The sequence below is a fragment of the Prinia subflava genome, chromosome 1 (genome assembly GCF_021018805.1).
Source record: "Prinia subflava isolate CZ2003 ecotype Zambia chromosome 1, Cam_Psub_1.2, whole genome shotgun sequence".
Taxonomy (NCBI): Eukaryota; Metazoa; Chordata; class Aves; order Passeriformes; family Cisticolidae; genus Prinia; species Prinia subflava.
This window is the reverse complement of record NC_086247.1, coordinates 115,485,849-115,500,690: the sequence shown is the minus strand read 5'-3', so window position 1 is coordinate 115,500,690 and position 14,842 is coordinate 115,485,849. Positions and strand designations below refer to the sequence as shown.

The 14,842-nt window shown below is 38.9% G+C and overlaps 1 protein-coding gene across 8 annotated transcripts in view; it reads right to left on the bottom strand.

The window, feature by feature from the left end:
• THRB (thyroid hormone receptor beta) overlaps window positions 1-14,842 on the bottom strand; it is a 170,356-nt gene that overhangs the window by 73,293 nt on the left and 82,221 nt on the right. The window contains exon 1 of one of the 8 annotated variants that reach the window (XM_063408906.1): window positions 6,400-6,461. The exons of 6 other annotated variants lie outside the window; for them this stretch is intronic. The gene's annotated coding sequence lies outside the window, so the exon portion shown is untranslated. Of the gene's footprint in view, window positions 1-5,018; window positions 5,116-6,399; window positions 6,462-14,842 lie in introns of those variants that run through there. One more of the 8 variants, XM_063408915.1, reaches the window with a different exon arrangement.

Genomic DNA, 14,842 nt, shown 5'->3' with positions numbered 1-14,842 from the left:
CCAAACTATTATCATCAGCATATGCACTCATGCAAACATACACATTCCCTCATTTCAGTCCCGATGTCTACATCCATCCTGCATAGGATTGTTAAACTTTCAACATTTCTGCACTTTACTGAGAGCTACCAAAGACAGAAAATGTCAGTGAGCATTTCTGAAAACAAAAATTAGCTTTGTAAAATCATCTTTTTCAGCTCTCTGGAAGCAATCTAGATTTATTTTATTATTGTAATGGACATTTTTATTATTATAATAGAGTAGATGTCATTCTTGTTCACCAAAAAATAAATTTAAATGATATCTTAAACGTTATTTTACGACACTAATCAACACATCACAGAATCAATTTTCATTCACAGTGCAGAAAAGGTCAGTATGCAAATTTCAATATGCTAAAAATGGATCTGCTCTGAGTAATGCCCAATCAAGTTAGTGAAACTACATCCTGAAGACAAAGTTTGGCTTTTTGTTTTACCTCTGATATTTTGAATCTGTTCTACAGACTAATGCGGGATTCAAAATGTCAGGGAGAAAAATGAGAAATTAAGCAATGTAGAAATAACATTTTCTGTCATTATGCAGAATCTATTTATACAGTAAAAATCTTTGCATTACTTTTTCTGTGAAAAAACACATCCATTGGGTTTTCTGCTTTGAATTTTAATCTTTTTCTATTTAAATTTGCGTAAATTGTAAAATTACTTATTACTTATATATATATATTAGATGAACCTTAGAACAACATTAGCATAATTTTTTTTTCTTTTTTTTAATCAAGGAATCAACAATAGTAATCTTTTAAGCTGTTTGAATACACCTATGCAATTCTGAAGAACAGACTGGTCAGTGTAATCTCAAGCCTTTTGTAGGTGACATAGATTTTCGTAAATTTTTTTGTCAGAAATGGTAAAATTTTAACATCATATAAAACCATAAGTAAAACAATCCAAAGACCAATGACTTTCATGAATGCATGATTAGAATATTTTTCTTCTCTTTAATATCTGAGATCTTCAGATGCATGGGGAGTAGAAATCATTACATACAGTATGCATCCCATACTTCAGGTGCAAGTTTGTAACCAAGAGAACAATTGGAATATATACAAAATATGTAGCAGTTATTGTACCTGGAAAGTACCTGGCAAACTGGTTAATTTTGCATATTTATGGCCACGATATTGGTGCTTAGTACCTAACAGGCATAAGTTTTGCTGGGTAAAATTGCTCTGGAATAAATAGAGGATTTGACAGGTACAGCAGTTATATGTACATACACCTGAACCCACACATTCAAAAAGTCTTTTGGGACTAACCCATTCTGGAATAAAATATTATGGAAGACAGGCTTGTTACATCCAAGTCCCCAGATGAACTAGATTTATTAAGAGAGCTTCTGTTCAACATAAAGCTTTTTACATTTGTAATTTTTCCCAGTTTGAAATTTCATACAGGCTTCACTTCTTTATTTTTCAAATATGTTCTTGGTGTTTTCCTTTTGTAATTAGCAGTAAGAAACTGCTAGGTGCTTCTACCAAAGTGTTACAACAATGGTAGGCATTGGTCTATCTTCACTTGCTTGTCCTATTATGGGGTTTCTAGATCATGTCAGAAAAAGATCCATCTGAGGATGCAAAATACTGTGCTGTTATACATGTTTTAATACTACAGACATGAAAATGTGACAGGTCAGAACAAAGATCACATTACTTGGATGCTGTCCTATGTAGAGGGAAACATGGAGAATATGAAAATTTTCTCTGTCCCCTTTCTAAAAATCCCCAGTGTTTGAGTTTGACATATGATGGACATTCAGCTATTACCTTTATAAAAAATCTATTAGACACCAGCACTTTTTTCCTAAGTGGCTGTAAGTCCACTATGATTGCAATCCTCCTCCTTTTAAAAATATTACCATTTATTGTGACTGAATTTCCTCTGCCATTTTACTGCTCAGTCACACTCAATGCTGTCACAAATCCTTGCACAATTCTTCCCAGTTGACTCAAGCACCACCATCAGACTTTATTACTTTGATAATAACCCCTTCTCCTTTATGTTGGATTGATGGCTTACAGGTTTTCCCCATTGGAAAACTCCTTGATTTACTCCCTATTGCTTCCTAACTTTTAACCTGCTATTAATTCATGACAAGTTTCCCTTTCAGTGCACAGCAGCTTTAATTTTTCATAAGCCTTCAGGAAAGAACCCTATTAATAACTTCTGGAAATTCAAGTAGATTATAACTGGATCATAATTTTTACCCAAATCATTGCCTCCCCTGAAGAACTGGGTAGATCTGTGAATTTTGAGCTCTTCCTGTTAAGCCAGGCTGTTTAGCCTGCATGATGAACACCACAATCCTAAATTATAATTGACTCCCTGCTCCCATTCATTTCATGTTGAAGCACTGAACTGTAGCTGTGGTTTGAGAGCACTCATCTTGATCAGCTCTCTATGCACACATGACAGTCAGGCCGTCAGAAAATTAAAAGTTCTGAATTATGGAGATTTTTTTTACAAATCAGTTATTAACCATATCCAATTTTAATTTTCTTTTATTTCTCCAATGCAACGAAAATGAATGGAGCTGTGGGAGAGAGGAGAAAGCTCTTGAAAAGGAGAAGGTACTTTCATAAAGCTCATTGCTAAGGAAACCAACAAGCCTAATACCAATAGGGCAGCCCAAATTGAGTCTTCCTAGCTCAGAAGAGACCTCCAAGTTTCAGGGGACAGAGGGGAAAGACATCTCCAATGAAAGTCCCTAAGCAAACAGGTAATTTCACTTGGTGCTCCAGCATAGTGATAAAGCAATATTGTCACAGTGCACCCGACACTGGAGCAGTAGGTATGGGCCAATGATTTAATACTGAGCTTTTACTGCCATGTCCAAAGAATTTTGGCTGTCTGGTAAAGTGGGTAGCAGACACAGGCCAAAGTACAGTTATTCACACCCAGTTTTATGGTTTGTTTTTTCTCGTGTTATGACATGAGACACAAAGAACATGGCACAAAGGTTTCTGTCTGCTTGAACTGATAAATGTAGGATTCCTAACACAGAAGAAAAATCCATGGTGATATTACCATAAGTATTACAGTGCTTATCTTTTGATATAACTATTCAAATATATTCATAGATACAGGTATATGTACACACTGAAAAAAACAGAAAAAGCTCATGTTTCCCTCTAGATAACAATTACAACATAGTGAAAATGGCGCACTTGCAAGATCCTATATGGAATTATGATAGCCTTTTAAGTGATTACTTTTTTACAGATTCATATTCCTACAAATAAATTATAAACAAATATGCCAGCGCTGCTAGAAGGGGTATTTTTTTCCTGGTTTTGTAATTATCATTTTACAATATAATTCTTATGGCTCAGTCTTGGTAAAAGCACTTGAAGGCAGGAATATAAAAGCCACAGCCACCCTTCCTAAAGATGTTTTCCAAGCAAAATGCAGATTCCTGTTCCCTGGATTCTAATGTTGGCAGGCAGATACTTTTCCTGTAACAGGCTGAGCAAGATCCCAAATCTGAAAAAATAACAAGCTCTAAGAATATTCAGGTCCAGAAATGCATGTTCCACAAGAACTTTGAACTAATCTTCAATGGTATATACATGCTTTAAGAAAGTAAAAGCAAGGTCTGAGCAAATCAAAGTACAAAATTGGAAGTAGAGGGGGAAGGGAAAAGCTTCCACAAATTAAACTGTTATGCACTACAGAATTTTGCACAGACGCTGCAAATAGGTAGGTTAGAAAACAAAAGAACATGAAAGAGTTGAAAAGTGAAACAATACAGGTTTAAAGAGCCAAGATTAATCACCTCTCTTTCCTTTGAAAAAGAGCATTCCAAAAAGGCATCACCAAAATGCAAGTTAGATGCCACAATAAAAAGAATTATTATGTACCAACAAATACTTAGTGTTTGAAGAGACATCACAAAAACTGCATCACAGCCTTGAAATAGATATTTAATGCCACACACAATCCTTAGTTTAAATGGGTACAAAGAAAAATGGTTTAGATGTCATTTTCTCTGTTTAACTCACAGAAATAAGCATTTGCTTTGAATTTCTTTTTCTGTGGTAACAAATCCAGAAGAAATAGGGTTATGCTTTTTTTGTATATTAATGCATACCTTTGTTACGCTAACCTGAAAGAATTTTTTATCCTAGATCTTTGAGCTGCATACACAAGTATCAGAGAGGCAAATATCATAGCTAAAAATGAACCTGGTTTAGAAAGAGAATTTCTGCCATGACGTATCACAAGGAGAGTTAACTTTTTATTTTCCAAATAAAAAAATTAAACACTGAAGCGTTCTTTGAAATGTTAATATTTAATTCTTTAATAGCATCCTCAGAGACTTTCCAACTCTCACCTAATTTGAGGGTAATAGGTTACAGCAATTTTTATTGCTGCACTGGACATAATTCTTTTTTTGTGTGCTTTTATGTTATGCCAAAATTGCCTGAGTGCATATGAGTAAGTTTAGGTAGAGGGAGGGGGTTGGTTTGTTGGTTTGGTATTTTTTTAAGAATGTGTATGCATTTGAAGGAAAGCTTTTGCTTTCTGCTTTGGTTTTTAACAAGCAACATTTCTGACCATGCACCATCTCACTATTGTTTCTAACTGTACCCGCTGCATCTGCTCTGCAGAAGTTCCCAATTTTTTTTTTCCTGTAAATCACATTGTATTCTGTATGCAAACCTCACACAGAACTGAAAAGAATTTAATGAAAAGTCCTCCACAGCCCATCACAGAGCTCTGATCTGCATGTGAGAAGGTGGCAGTGATCTGACTCTGTCTGGGCTCTGAGTTTGCCTCTCCCTGCCCTGTTCTGGCAGAGGAGAGCCCAGCAGAAAACTGCTGGCTTCTTTCAAAGGAGTCTCTAAGTGCCACATCTTGAAAAGCACAAAAAGGAAACTTTTGCATTTACAAACCCATTTATCGGCTGTAGCAGAGCCTGAAAAGCAGCAACAGAGAAAAACCAAAGAGAGGACTCACCAAGATACATCCTGATGTGGGGGGAAGAGTTTTGGTAGCAACGCAAATAGTTTCTGCTTCTCTCCTCTTTTCCTTTCTCAGTGCCCCCCACTCCTAATTTCCCCATTTAAGGGAGAAAATAACAAGGCAGAAGAAGCCAAGAGACTTTCATGACATAAACAATAAGGCCTTCCTGTGCCAATATTTCCTTTAAAAACACTTGCCAATAAAGCTCCTGGAGGCCAGCAAGAGAAAGAAATGCCGAAACAGCCATGACATGAACTTGGCATATTTTCTGACTCACTCACTTCCCTTGAGACAATTCCTCCAAGAGAATGTTGAAGGATAATGGGAAAAGAAAATTTCTTCCAGTGAAAAGGACTTCAGCTGCCCGTGCACACAAGAAAACTGCCAATTAACTTTATTTCTGTTTACCTACAGCCTTGCTCACACAGCCACCTCCACTGACATGTTTCCTGACTCACACACTCATGTTTGTACGTTCTTCTTGTAAGCCTGGTGTCTGAGACAGACAAGGAGATTAAAAAAAAAAAAAATCTGAGAATACTTGACTCCAAATAATTGGAGAGACAGACAGAAAACAGCAGAGAATGATCAATAAATGATAAAGGGTAGCCAAATACTTGGCTGCTTCAGATATTAAATCCATGTTTCCCTTTTCTTTACCCATGCTATTTATACCTCTTTTATAATTTCTCAGAGCCAGACACGCTAGTCTATAAAATATTAAGAATGCTCATATTCCTTCAGATATCTGTAATGTAAGATTTTCAAGATTATTGTGTCTCATCAACCAATCTCATTTGGAGTAATACCGTGTTTTCAAAAATAAATGGCGTGCTAAGAACCAGAAATTAAGATCTCCTTGGGAATCAGCATCTTACACACACACACATGCATTCACTCACTCATTCCTGGGGTGCACCTGGCCCCCACCTCTGTCTCATGGGCAGGCACGCAGGGCTTTGGCTGTCTCCTCTCACTCACACCTTCCTCTTCACCTGCAGCACAGGGGACCTTCCCCAGGAGGCTGGAGCACAGCTCGTGAGGGGGCCCCCAGGCAGGAGGCAGAGCAGCACTGCACTGATGGCAGGGGCAACGAGGATTCTCCTCCACCACGGGGTCACAGTGGCTCCCACTCTTCCAAGGGCAGGGGCAGGCTGGCAAAATGTGTCCCTGGCCAGGCTCTGTTCCAGGGCAGCCACCCCCCTGCACTCCCCTCTAATGCCAGACCGGGGAGAAAACCCCCACCTCAAGGCAGACCAAGCAGAAATTGCTGTTGCTTTGGGGGGCTGTTTGATTACCACCCCAGCACTGCGACGTGGGGACACTGCTGTCCCTTCTGCATGTACCTGACCCAGGGGCGCACGCAGGGACCCACCTGGCCGTGCCTCTCCGGGAACCTGGCACCCTGTCCCTGCAGGAGCTCCTGCTCACTGTTTCTAGGAAGGCAGAGGGAACTGCCAAGAGCTCCTCGCTCGGCTAAGGGCTCTCATTGTTGCTGGGGTTTCTTTGGTTTCGCATTCAACTCCTTAGATTAGCATCAGAGTATCACATATCAAAATAACCACCAGTGAGGATTTGCTGGCCTGCTCAGAAGAGAGGGTTCACCATGCCTACAGCTGCATAATTTTACTGTAATGTAGTCTGATATCACACAGCCCTGGTTTCTACTCCCTAATAACCTGCTTGCTTCTTTAGCACTTGGGCTCATGCCACACTCACCAAGTCCCCAGGCTCTCCTCTAAGACTCCCCCTACTCCTGAAGACACTCAGCAATCACAGCTAAACCAGTGCCACCATACTGGTCATAAGTAGGGGGTTTTATAATTTTAGTGATTTTGGGGGCATTCCTAGCTAGTATGCCTGTGCTGGTAAAATGTATACATGGTATAGGATGCTATAAAGGATACAATCTCTGTTAGGAGTTACCTACTAGTTCACTTTTACTCCACCATGACTGCGGGCGACCCTGTCAAGCCACACGCGCACACACACTCCCCTCTGCATGATTCTTTTTTCTTAAGTATCTTTTTCTGCCCACTTACAAAGCTAATGCTGGTTCGTTTTTAGGTTTGTTTTCAGCAAAATCTGAGAATGTATGTATTTTTTTGTAACACCACTGGGGCAAGCCATCTGTGGTTGGCTGGCAAACTCTGAAATTCAGGGCTGGGATAGAAATATTTAGGAGTCAAAAAAAGCTGACTTGCTCAAGAAATTAAAGCCCTTCTGACAATCTTCCAGAGAGCCCCTGAGGAAAAGGGAGGGAACCAGAGAGAGACTCAAGGAAAATGGATGGGAGCCCAGCGTTGAGATTCACGCCAGAATGGTTCCTGGCCAAGAAGGAAGGCTGGCAAGTAGACAAATACAGGCTTTCATAGGCAGCATTGTAAACAAGACATTAAAAATATTAATCCATTTAGATTTCAAGCACTGAGATGAGATTTACTTAAGAAGTGGAATTATGCTGGTAATGGCTCCTCAAACATTTCAGCTGAATGTCAAAATTTTTGCTCAACTGTATCAAGTGAAAATACAAGGAGCTGTTGACACTACAATATTCAAAGTTTCAATCGTATGGCTGAGCTGGAAAAACACAGGAAAGAAATGCAGAAACTCAACTCCTCTCAAGGAAACTGCATTCACAAATTATTTTTACCTTCATTTCTACACCAAAATAACAAATTGAAGGGTTGAAATGCTTTTTTAAAACCAAACTTCCTTTCAGAAATCTTTTCAAATCAAACATAAATTATTTATACCAAAATACTTTGATTCCAGGTAGACACAGACATGTAGGACAGAATGTCTTTCGTGTGAAAGTAAAGTTTACTTAAACTTTGAACACCTAGAATTTAAAAAAAGTTTCTTCTCTCCTGCAGAAATCAGCATGTCTCCCCTTTTCCCTTTAGAAAACACACTTATTCTAAATGATTGACTAGTTTAATTTGCTTTTTAAATGTACTGGATAAGTCATTTGTCACCAAAGCAAGCAGGTGCTCAGGAAAACTGAACTAGAGAAATACACGCTTTTTTGGTGCACATGGGAAGTGCCATGTCACCTTAAGCCTGTCACCACCAGGAGATTCATAAATTTTCTTCTACAGGCTGGTGAGCAGGGGCAAGCATGTCAGGGGAGGTCCACAGGGAAGATCAAGTGCCTTAAACCATGAGAAAAATATAAACTGCAATTACTATATGGGATTCAGTAACTGTCAGGAATCAGAAGATTCCCGTATTGGGTTAAAGGAAAGACTAGGATTTGTTGAATTAGTGAGGTTGATCCTGCACACAAGTCTATGTGCACAGCCTGTGCTCAAGAGAGGTCTTTTTCCCCCTCTCAGTAGCACCAATCATTGTAAAATGCCAGGCGTGGAGGAACTGAGGTATCTCCATTCAAAGAACTAAGAGCATTCTAAGGAAAAGGTTCATATTCTCCATTACCTTTGGTCACTTAGGAAAACACCCACATTAACTTAGTGAAAAGGATAGGACAGAAAGCATGCCCTCTCTTGCAACCTAGGATATACCATACATGCCTCAGAGTTATACTTCTTATAAGGGTCTTTTGAAAAAGAAAAAAAAAGAAAAACTAAAAATAATCCCAAACCAATCAAAAAAATGAACAAAGAAAAAACCCTCAACAAAACCAATCAAACAAAAAGAAATACCCATTAAGCTGTTTCTTGCTTATATGCATAGCCAGTCATAAAATTATCTTAAGATCTCCACAGTATCTGAAATGGAAGATCTGAGCAAAGGAAAACTTCAAAATAGAGTTAAACAAGGAACAACTTAATTCTGCTTAAGAGTGAAAAAAAAATAAAGTTTAAAGAATCTTCAATTTTATAACAGTTTAAACATTTAAATGCAAATTAAAATAGCAACACATGAATTACAGAAAGTCTGCAGCACTCCTATATTATGAATCATACTACGAAATTTGCTTTCTGTACTCTCAATGGAAACAGAATGAAATACTGGCATCTTAGGGATTTTGAAATGATATACAAGCAGCACATTTAATAGCATCAATTTTAATAAGTTAGCATTCCATCTCAGATGCATATTCCAAAATGTTCCAGCTGATGGTATTCTTATGCAAGCTATTTGCCTATTACATACCACAACTGGTGTAACTTCACCATCCAGGGAGGCATTTTCATCCCGTGGAAGGAGAAGCCATTAAGGAAACGCTGCTTGGCAAACAGTAGCTCACACACTGAAGCTGCAACATTATCCTGGCTCTCCTACACAGTAAGCATAGGACCATGTTCAAAGTAAACATGCGGTCATAATTAAATAATAATTATGACTAACATTTGTGTAACACCATTCATCCAAACAGTTTAAAGCATTAGGTAAATCTGTAAACAAAAGGTCTGATCCTGCACCCTTTACTCACATAATGCCATGCATCAAACGGGCTATGTAGATCTTGTCTATGCACAGACCTAATTGTTCTCAATTAACTCCATGTGTCAACACTTACTCCAGTGCATCGTGTTCCTGTTTAGCTTAATTCTCTCACTGCTTACTACAGGTGAATGTACTGTTTCTACACTCTCACTGATTTAATACCACCTCTATGGACACTTTCCTACATGGATCCCACAGGGCTTTTAAAATAATGCAGCCTCACTTGTCCTACACACTTCTAATAGGACAAATAAACTTTTATAATTGAAGAAGTTCACTTGTTGCCACTACACTTCAGGGACTGACCATCACATCTGACTTGCAACTGTAAACCCAAGACCTGCAGTTGCTATTCTCATACCTCATTTTGCTAATCACACAAATAGCCTTCTTCATCCATCATGCTCCAGAGTAAAACCACAGGAAATGGTAAGAACAGGGGAAAATTTTGCAGTTTCTAAAAATAAAATATATTTGCAAGCAGACATGCTCAAACCACTTTCATGCAATTATAGTACAAACGTCTGTCGCAGAGAACCAAAGCTTCTAACTGCTAAAAGAAAAAATATTCAGGGACAACCTGCTGACAATTTTGTGTCACTCTGCCTTGACAGTCAAGCAACTGGAGAACAAGGAGAGAGATCAGGAACACCTGAGTCAGATTTCATTTTGGCTCTGCTATGGACACTTAAGTTCTTTGCTTCAGCAGCAGTATCTGCAAGTCAAGCCAAATCAGCTCTTTCACTTATGGATCATTTAAAATTCATTAAAATCCCTATGGCTCTTTGAAGACAAATACTGTTTACCAGCACCAGCTGTTACTTAGCTTTTAGCATTTTTCATCTTTTATCTTAAATTTTGCATAGAAAAAAAGTCACTGCCACAACCCACTTACACCACAATTTAGTGTATTTTCCTTCCAATTTTAATCCTCCTTTGCAAGACATATACTCAATTTTAGCTCTTATATGTATTCCATGTAGCTTAGGCATAAATCAGAAAATCTTTTTTTTAGCACCAAACAAAAGCACCGTGAAACATCATTGAATGCTGGAACTGTCAGTAGAGCTCACCCTAGCATGGCAGTAAAATAGGAGTGTTTTTTCTCTTCTAATTTTCAGATGAGTTTAGGCATTTCTCCGATGTGATCATTCAAAAAAAAAAATAATCTAACAAAACAATAACTGTCTCAGCTAAGCACAATGCAGTCAAACCTGAAAAGAATCTAGTGTCTCAACAGCAAAATTGTTTTTTCCCTACTAGAAAAAACAATCCTGAATTGTAGAAGGATTTCTCATGAATTCAGAAAATGCTGCACAGTCATCAGCTAGTAAAGACAGTTCTCCTACAGCTATGTACTCTTAATTCCATATACAGACAGTGTTTGTGGACCCCATATAAGGAAAAATGTGAATATTAATGGTTTAATCCACAATATGTTAGCAGCTTTGTTTTAATAAGCAGTGAAAAACATGTTTATATGTTTATATTAAATTGCGTTGTCTTCATGTGCAAGGGTGGAGATGGAAAAGTTTGTTTCTCCCATCAGTTGTACAAGCAGCATCTGTCAGCAGCACAAATGAGCAGCAGGCAGGTGAGTTCTCCCAACCTGTCCAGCCAAGAAAGCAGTGGAGGAGCTGAGCTGTCTCCTGCCAGGACACCCAGAGCAGTGCTTCTGCTCAACACCACTTCCTCATTTATTTTTGCAGTGCCTAGGCCAGGACTGCAGCAGTGTGAGCCAAGCAGTCTCTCTCCTTTCCCATGGATCGGATCTTGACACCTGTGCAGAGACCATGGCTAAACCCTGAGCCAAGGCAGAGAAACCAAGAGCAAGTCCATTCAAAACTGGGCTATAGCCTCCTCTATTCCTTATCTGTTGCCGTTCTTCTGAGGTCAAGCCAAAATGAGCGTGTAACCCTGCTGGCAAGAGAACCTCTGGCACTGCTCCACATCTTCACCTACAACAAGGGCGGACAGCACAGAGCCCAGACAGGGCAAGGAGCCTGAGGGAAAATGAGTGTCAGGCTGCTGGGCACCACAGGGCTGCCCATAAAGACAGAGACTCCCAACGCTACCTCTTAGCAATTCTGTAATCCTGGAGAATTTGTTCACAGTAAGCTGAAGATGAGGCCACACAGGATACAGCTCACTGATGCGCCACTAAGCACAACACCGGAACAATCTGAGCAAGGCTTCGACAGGGGCTTCTCGTGGCACTCAATTTCAGCCAGGAGGGCTAAGAAATTGTCTGAAGTGAAAATGAACAGTACATTAAAGGAAAGCACACAGGACAAACAGGCTTGGTAGTTTGGATTTCCAGAGCTGCTTATGTGTGAAAACCAATTATCAGATTTGACACAATGGCAGGCTAGGCCATGCTTTCGGCTCCCTTGCAGTGGAACTGCCACTTGCTTGGAAAGCTCTCACGTTTAATGTTAGAAATGCAAAATCAACTCTGCCTGAGACACAAGGTATGATAGTCAAAACAGACAAAAAAAGTCGTAGTTAACATTATGGTAGATTGTAAACTGCAGTATCTCAGGACTGTTCTTGTTAGGAAAAGCAGCAGCTCCAGAGGATAATAACCATCTCAGGAATCTTAGCTGAATGCCCATGAGTCAGTATTGGCTGTAAGTCCATCTAGAGAAGATGATAAAAAATGTTCAGGGGCAAGCAAGTCAAAAACCTTTTCTGAATCTAATTAGGACAAATGAAAGTACAAACTTTTATTTCCCCTTAGTTTTTAAAACAGTCACTTCTTGTTGCTGCAGCTGACTCTCACTATCACTTCCATCATTTATTTATCACATGACTCACAAGCACACACTGGTACTATCCAGGTTTATCATACCACTGCTTTTAAAATTTCATACACTGCTATTTTGGGACTCTTGCATCTCAGAAGATGTAATACTCCAAATCTCTGCAAGCACAACATGAACATCCCCATGGTAGATGTTTCTGAGACGGAAGTAAATACAACACACAGTAAACATGCAACTAATACCAAGACAGTTCTTCAGACCTGACCAAAGCATTGCTTGCATTTCACACCAAACAGGTAGAAGCCTGTCTCTTAAGAGAGGTGACATTTCTGAGTATGAAACACAAAATAGCTACCGTGGAGATCCTTTTGTTAGTCTAATTTCACTGGCTCTGACAGATTTTCTCTGGGCTGAATGGAAAATTACTACAATAATTTCTTCAAGTCTCCCATCTGAGCATGTTCTATACTCTTCCCAAAGTAAACTTTTTATTCTGGGGTGCAGCAATCAAGAAAAAAACCCCAGCATCCTCAGGAAATTCCTACATCATTAGGGTGCAGCAAAGACCATTGTCCATAAACGAGTGGCAATTCTTGGCTATTTGTCTTTGAAATGTTGCATACCATGACACCTCAAACCTTTACACTGAACATTTTCATAAAGGACAATCTGATCAGCCTTCTTCACTGCATGAGTATACTTCAATTTGAAGCTAATAATAAACTTACCTTCCATTGAAATATCCCTTTCTTTACAAAAATGTATGTAATCTAAAAAGGAAACCTGAAAATCAGCCTAAATTTAAAACCAAAATATTAAATGTGATTTCCTACCTTATACCTTCATCACCTTCTGATAAATGCCATGCAGCTGTGGGAGGGCATTTTCAGAAGGGAGGAAAGTGCTAGGAAACAAAATGCTTTTAGCAGAATTCTGAATGGTTTCATTGAGTATTTTTAGCCTGGCCTCTTCAGAAGCTCTGCAAACATTTGTAAAACTCTAAACCAGAGCCAGGGTTATGTCACTATCTTTGGTACAAATAATTTGTTAGGAACTATTTTGTTCTGGCACAAGGATATATCAAGAGAGGATGCGTGAACTGGCTTGTTTTCTTTTGGATTAATGTTGTTTGTCAACTGAAGGCTGTCTTTATGTGGAAAGAGCAAGGTGCCAAGAAGCACATTTCACCATGCCAAAATTAAAGGGAGGAGCTCAGAAACAGTCTTTTATTACCTAATTAGTTTTATCAAATGACACAGATCAACTAACAGGAGATAACTAATAGGAAAAAGGGTCTAATGAAAAAGTAAGTTATCAGCTGGATGCTCTCCAGAAAGCAATGATCTCCCTGGGTAAACAAGTACTACTATTGGGAGGTCAGATACAAAACGCAAGGAATGAAGGTCTTCTCAGGATACCAGCCCTTGGTGGAGTTGAAATGGGTGAAAAATGTAGTGGGATAAACCATGCTGAGAAGAAGGGATGACTTGTTATTAAAGAAGCAAGTATCTTCAGATAAAATTAGTCCTATCTGGCCTACACATATCCCACCAGTCTTTTTTTTTTTTTTTTTTTTTTTGAAACACAAATCAAGTACAGCCTGCCAGATTAATATCCTTATTCAAAATGAAAATTAGGATACAATAAGAACAACCACGTTCACCTACTCATGAAAAAATTACCAGAATAAGTTTTTTACAGCTTACAGGGAAAATGGCAGTTCACAGATTTTATTTTATCTTGACTGCTCCCTAAGACTGGAAAGGATTATCACAAAAAGAAATATGCAATTTTAGATGATATTCTGCTTTATCCACAATAACCAAATGTACCACACACACTTAGATTTCCTTCCCATTATTTTCCCAATGGCATAAACTAAACTAGCCAAACCATTCAAACTCATGTGGCTCCCATTCAGATTACCTCAACTTTAAATTCCTAATGTGAACCATACTTTCATGTTTCCCATTATTATTTGCTTATCTAGTATATATTTAAAATATGCAAAACTTATGTGATTATTTTAGCTAGAAAAGTAACACCAGGCACACAGACACAAAGACATTTAAGAAGCCATGCTAAAAAAGAAATCTGAAAATGAACATTTAATTGATTAAAGAACTTGTGAGGCCCCCCCCAGCAGCTTGAGGAGAAGCAACATTGATTTTTACGAACATTCCTTGAGAATTTCAAGTGATGCAATGGGGGAGTTTTATTATGCTATTCTTCCTCTTCCCCCTCATCCATCACCAGTTAATTTGAAAACAGACAGGGGAAAGAATTTATGGGAAAATGCTCTGTCTCTCAGGATCTTTACACAGTTCTGCCTTTACTGCAGAGCTGTAGGGACCACAGGAGAGTTTCATGTATACTTACTGTATGCTGTAGCAAGGACTGCTAGATGCAGAACTATGAAAGGAAACTAAAAATCAGTCCCTCTAAATGGAAATACCAACCACTGCCATCCAAAACGATGTCAAGACTAGGCAAAAGATGTTAATGAGGACTTGGCACGTCCTGGACAGAGCTGAGCAGCACTGCTGGGAAAGAGCAGTCCTGTTAGCATGCCTTTCCCTGCCCGGAAATGCTGAGTTACAGAACAAATCCCAGCTCACACAAAACAGCCTGATGACCCCA